Consider the following 6521-nt stretch of genomic DNA (forward strand, 5'->3'; position numbering starts at 1 on the left):
AGTGCACAGAAGGGAAAGGGAGTCCTGTCAGCCAGCCTGGCAGCGCCAGCCTCCGGGAGCGGGGGCACTCGGGTACAGTGGCCTGCAGTGGCTCGATGGACTTTTTCTGAGACTTACCAGGACTTGAGTGTGAAGAACTCAGCCATTCTCCTCTGGCCACCACAAGGTCAGAACCAGGGCAGACACACCCCACCCGCTAGTATGACTCAGAAGGAACCCCACAAGGCTATCTCTCAGGTTGAGAGAGGAAGCTGTTCCCCAGAGGAAAGGGGTGTAGAGACAGTGGCCCCTTTGTTCAGCAGTAGTAGTTTTATCATCCTGCTGAGTACGTGCTGTGGTAAACTCTGGTGATTCTGGGGGTGGGGAATGTAAGGTTTGACCCTGCTTTTTTAAATTTTTTCCCAAGCGTAAACAGACTATTTTGTTGAAGGTTTGCTTGTTCCTACAGACAAGTTTGTTATTGTTGCTACTAAAAAATATAGAAGATCTTTCTGCAGTGGTCTTTGGTGCTCACTGCCTAGCTCAGTAGCAAACAAAACCTCATAACAAGACAGTACCAGCTGAAGAGGCAGGAACATGTATGTCCGAGCCACGAGCACAGCTCTGGGACCGAATGCTGTGAACTCAGTGAGGAAGGTGGTTTGTGTTCATATGATCAGCCAGTGAACCAGTCACAAAGAACGTATTAAATACTTACCATATTCTAGATCTTTACAGCCCCTGGCACCTGGCGTAGTTCATTTACTCTCTGTGTCTATGATTAGACCCTCAGGACGTCAGGGCAGAAGGACAGCAGTAAAGTTCAATATAGTTTACCATGCCGCTCAGTGAGGACTCCAAGTTTCGCTCATTAGCAGGGGGCTTTGCTTGGGTAACATTGTATTAACATAAAAATGTTTCTTAATAAACCATGCTCTAGGGCTGGAGAAATGGCTCAGCAGGTAAGAGCACCGACTGCTCTTCCAGAAGACCCAGGTTCAATTCCCAGCACCCACATGGCAGCTCACAACTCTGTAACTCCAAGATCTGACGCCTTCACACAGACATACAGGCAAAACATCAATGCAGTAAACAAACAAACAGACTTAGGGATGTGAATATGAGGAACAAGAGATGGAAGTTACTCGTTTCTGCTTCAGAGCTGAGAGCTTCCAGACGGATCTATAGTTGGGCATCTCTGGTGTGAGTTCCTGACAGTCTCTGGAACCCTCTACAAAACCAAGGAGACAGTGCTCCCGCAGGAGACCTGGGCTGGAGAACCCAACAACCCTGGCTAACCAAATCATCACCGCGACAATCTGTTTCAATGTCTTGTTGCTTGCTGAACCAGCAGGAGTCACAGGTAAACACGCTGGAAGAATGTGCTCAAGTGCCTGGTGCCCCAGAGTCCCGGTGGGAATGGGGGCAGAGTGATGCTCTCTTGGGCTGAGCATAGTCAGATGGCTGGCAGAGAGCTATACTCCTTCCTCCCTGTCAGGCTACTCTTCGAAAGGAAAACGTTTACCTGGGGCTGGCGTACAGTTCAGAGGTCTAGTCCATTGTCATCATGGCGAGAAGCAAGGCAGCGCACAGGCAGGCATGGTGCAGGAGAAGGAGCTGAGAGTCCTACACTGGATCCGCAGATGGCAGACAGAGAGAATGACACTGGGCCTCGCTTAAGCTTCTGAAACCTCAAAGCCCAACCTTAGAGACACCCTTCCTCCAACAAGGCCACACTTCTTAACCGTGCCCTTCCTATGAGCCTACAGGGCCATTTTCATTCAACCCTCACAGGACGTTACATTATTCTCCCAGCTTTATTAAATGTACTGTCCTCTGAGATTTTGAAATTCAGTGACTATGACTTGGAAGAGGTGGTCAAAAAAATGTATGTTTGTATGCTGAGAGGAGAGAGAGAGGAGAGAGAGAGAGAGGACCAACTATGTTTACTCTGCTCCCCAAGATTTTCTGCCTTAACACAGTGTCTAGAACACAATTGGGACACAGTGAATATTTGCTTTAACATGCAAATAAATATATAAATGAGACTAATAGAGAAAAAAAATCCATTTTCCAGCAGGGCTTGTGTCAGCTGTTCTATGAAAGACCAGAGAGAAATTTTCCCATGGTTCCTAGGAGTCTGGAGTGATGCAAAGCATTATTTTCCCCTAGAAGTCAAGTGTTTTGCCATATAAGCCAGCCATGTCTTTCAATCTGCTAAAACACAATCTGGCTGAAGTTTCAAGGGATAAAATAGTAAGAAGGCCCTCCAACCCCTGCCACCTACAGCTAGATATGAGCTATAGTCCCCTGAGTGTTTCCTGCCCTCCTTGCTTTATCCTGTCGCCCTCCAGACAGCCAGGCTTCTGCAGGAGTGTCCACATTCACTGGAGAGCAGCAGGCACTTCCTGGCTGGCTCCTCTCACAAGGAACCTCTGTTTGCTTTGGGCGCACACAGCCTCTGTTTGTCCCCATTGGTGAGTAAGAAGCCCCGGGCTGGGACAGATATTTTATGAGTACCTATTTGAGTAATGAATTACACTTTTGCCAGTCCTTTAAAAAGCAACACTGTTTACAAGATAATGTTTAAAAAAAACTAAAACATCTATCAGGAATTCCTTTCAAACATTCCTAAATGTAACACAGTTAGCAGCTCCCCGGGAGTGGTGGAGTATCCTCAGGAGTCATCTTACTTTGGAGGTTGTGTGTATGCCTCTTGAATTCCTGTGTATACATCTGACATATACATCTGAGCTGACCTGGCTCCAATTTGCAAAGGAAGAAATAAAAGCAAGCAAACAAAAATTATCAACAGCACCAAAATACAGAACAAGAGGAAAATGAACATATGTTCCTGGTGACTCGGAGGTTGGTGGCCTGGCTGTGGCTGGTCTGTGCCCAGGCTCAGTCAGCTTAAAAAGATTCAAATCCCAGCCTTGAATCGGCTTTAGTGGGCCAGGGGTCAAATTGGGGTCTTTTGTTAGGGACGGTTCTGAGTAGCTGGAGGGCCTGCGAGGTGGAGGAAGGCTAGAGGGTCAGGATTGGAGGTTGCTATTGTCACAGTTTTTGGAGCCTCTTTTTCCCCTTTGGTTTTATTTATTTATTATTTTACTTTGTTCTATGTTGTTGAATGGGAAGCTAGAGGTGGGGAGGAGGCTTGAGGAGAGAAGAAAGGGGAGGAGGGGGAGAGAGGGAGGGAGGGAGGGAAGGAAAGGCTGGAAGGTGGAAGTCCCATGCCACTATTAGACTGGCTGGCCCCTGCTGCCCCACCCCCACCCCACTAACCCATGGCCTCCACTCTGACCCAGAGACAGAATACAAATGAGCACTTCTCAGGGTGAGGACACTAACTGGCAGCGGCTTGCTAGAGCTCAGGACATTTTCTATGCAATTCACTAATCAGAAGTGACTGGGCGCTGAAGAGAAGACAGGCCAGCGTTGGTTCCGCCCTCCATGCTAATGATGAAAGCAGTGAAGTGGATAATTAAGGGCAGCGAGGTGAATAATTCCAAACGGATCACTGAAAGGTAATGAAATGCACTGGGGTTTGGGGGCAGCAGATTTTTGTAGCAGACATGGCTGTTTTCTGATGAGCCGGGTTTGCCTCTTCTCTCAGACTTCGGGAAGGTCCAGCTTGGGAAGGTGGTGGAGAGGACCAGATCTGGGATTGAGAGTTTGTGCAGTCTTGATGCTTAGGAAGCTTGCACAATTTCCAGAGGAGACACCCGTGACAAAAATCTCCACTGAAAAATGACAAGCCTGCAAAATGAATGGAAAAAATCAGCAGAACTCATCAGTTTCCAAAATGGTATCTATGTGGAGAGAGTCTAGAAAGAAATCTATCATTATGAAGATTAATAGTCAGCTGGGTATCGGAGCTATAGGTAGACTTCATTTATTCTCTTCTCTACTGAATGCGCATATGTTAATTTGAATTATACATACATTCTCCATGCACTGGTTTTGTAGTCCTGGGGATTGAACCCAGGATTTTGTGCAGGGTGGGCAAGCAGTCTACCGACTGAGTGACATCCCCAGCATTTTTAGTACTGAAAACCATGAACACACACACAACTGGGGTGATGCAGCTCTTACCCAGAATGTACAGAAGAGAACCCGCCTCGCGCTAACCGCTGCGCTAATGTGGGCCGGCAGGGAGCCCGCACAGAAGATGCAGGCATTTTCTTTAGGGATTCTCTCTATACACGAGTCTCCTTGGCTCTCCTTGGCTGAAAGCTCAAGAGATAATTTCAGAGACTACTTTGCATTACTGTGTTCTTCTCAGGGTGCCACCAGCTTCTACTTGTATTTTGTTTTGCCATAATAAAATATTCAAAGCTGAGTAATTTTATATATTTTAAAAAATCTTTACTTAGGCCGTACTTCCGTAGTTTCAAGGGCCTGGCTCTGACATCTGCCCAGCCCTGGTGAGGGGAAGACATCATGATGACTGGTGCATGATCACGTGTGTGTGTGTGTGTGTGTGTGTGTGTGTGTGTGTGTGAAGGAGAGAGAGGGAGAGGGAGGGATGGAGGAAGGGGGAAAGGGAGAGAGAAAAGTGGCCTGGGTCAGGCACCTTAGAAGGCTCAGGGAGGTTAGAGTTCTTCATTTTTGCCACATGAGGACATAAGGCCCAGGTGCCAGTGGACCTTACCAAATGCTGCATCTCCTGGCCTCTAGACCCGGGACGTCCTAGTCTGAACTCTGAGAAACAAAGTCCTGTTTATAAACACTTCATTTGTGGTGGTTCATACAGCAGCCTGAACACACTGAACAATTCTGCCAGTTCCTTGGTTGCAGGCTTTCAGGACGATGCCATGAGTCCTAAACCTGCCATGTGTGCTCTGGTGGCCATGGCCTTGCTAAGGTCAGGTGTTTCAGTTTTGTCTGTTGCTACAGTGTTAAGTTCTATAGGTCTAGAGAGTCCTATAGACTCTCTCTCTCTCTCTCCAAGACAGGCTTTCTCTGTGTAGCCTGGCTGGCCTGGAACTTCTCTGTAGACCAGGCTGGCCTCATAGAGATCTGCCTGACTCTGCCTCCTCATGAGCCACCACTGTCCAGCCAGAGCTGAATTTGTAATGCTACTTTATTATGGTCCTCATACTGCCCAGGCTTGTAAGTCTTGACCTGTATTTATCATCGGTGCAATGAGGTACTCATTTCAGGGTTCTATGTGCTGTAACCTAGGAGGAGAGGACATTAATACTTGTTTCTACAGTTAAGAGTATTAAATGAAGAGCATAGGAGGCAATGACCTCGCCATGCACTCAGTACAGGCCTGGCCACGTCAGGCAGGGACATGCCAGTGGCACCGTCCATTCGATCCTGTGTCTTCCTATGTGGAACAACAGTGGCCAGCTTAGTCAGGTTCTTTTCACTGCTCACCAGTTGAGCAGTGGTTCTCAACTTGTGGGTCGTGACCTCACAGGGTCTCATGTCAGATATATATTGTGATTTATAACAGTAGCAGACTTAGAATTATGAAGTAGTAATGGGGACTTTCATGGTTGGGGTCACCACGACATGAGGAGCTGCATTAAAGGGCCGTAGCATTAGGAAAATTGAGAGCCAGTGGTGTAGAGAGTCCTTAGCAGCAGCTAAGGAACTGTGCGAGGTTGTGCTTCCGTCTGCTCAGCTCTATCTCCTGAGCCTTTTCTCCTGAAAGGAGCCCAATCTGCTGGTCACAGCCACCTCAGCTAGCCCCATACGTTCCCTCAGATTCTCCTGTCTGAACTGTCTTTCTTCTCTGGATAGGCATACTTCAGTGAGAGGTAGCCCAGAGCAAAGTAACAGATACTTGTACTAATTAAAATATGTGATAATAATAGTAGATAAAGAAATTTGAACACAGACACCCCACATGCGTAGACAATGCTTACTTGAGAAGACATGGGCTATTAAATAAACATCTCGGTGCCAGGTGTGAGATAGCCCCCTGAGTTACTGGTCAGGGAGGGCTCAGATGGCTCTGAAGCAGCACAGGTGATTGCCATTGCTCTTGTTTGTCCACCAGACCTGAATGGTAAGAGGCTGCAGCCGAAGACAACACACTTCGCTTGCAGAACATAGAGAAACCAAACTGGAATGACATAACCTTCCTCCCCAGTGACTAGCTTCTGTAACACTGCAGGGGGCCACACAGGGAAACGGGTGGCATTATTCCGGGCAAACCCTGAAAGCTGTGGCCCCTGAGGCAACAGCGGTGCAAGAGTTACAGGTGTAACCAACTACTCCCTCATTAGATAGGAGCCTGCCTCACAGGAGGAAACGCATGCCTACTCAGCAAACCCGGCTCGACGTCCAGGCTCTAGAGGTCCTGGGTCCCACGGAGGAACTGCTCCGGTTGCAAACTGCCTTCTAACTACTATATTTATACCTACAGCTTAGTGTTGCTGTCAACGATGGCTAGAGAACTGATGACCAGTTAACGCAGAGACTCATAATTGAGTGTTGAGGATAAGTGACTACTGCATGATCACCCCTAAATGGGACATCTATCTCAGACCCTACTCCAAGACTCAGGGGGCACCATGGAAGAGGGG

At 47.8% G+C, this 6521-nt stretch overlaps 1 long non-coding RNA gene across 2 annotated transcripts; it reads left to right on the forward strand.

The window, feature by feature from the left end:
* The first annotated feature begins 215 nt into the window (after positions 1-215).
* Positions 216-4321, forward strand: LOC132646782 (uncharacterized). 2 transcript variants are annotated; one of them, XR_009585023.1, is made up of 4 exons: positions 216-1342; positions 2334-2456; positions 3288-3506; positions 3596-4321. It is a non-coding gene; the product is annotated as an uncharacterized LOC132646782 (long non-coding RNA). The 2 variants fall into 2 exon arrangements; XR_009585024.1 differs by having other exon boundaries at positions 3383-3506.
* Positions 4322-6521: the final 2200 nt, after the last annotated feature.

Source organism: Meriones unguiculatus, chromosome 12, assembly GCF_030254825.1.
Source record: "Meriones unguiculatus strain TT.TT164.6M chromosome 12, Bangor_MerUng_6.1, whole genome shotgun sequence".
Classification (NCBI taxonomy): domain Eukaryota; kingdom Metazoa; phylum Chordata; class Mammalia; order Rodentia; family Muridae; genus Meriones; species Meriones unguiculatus.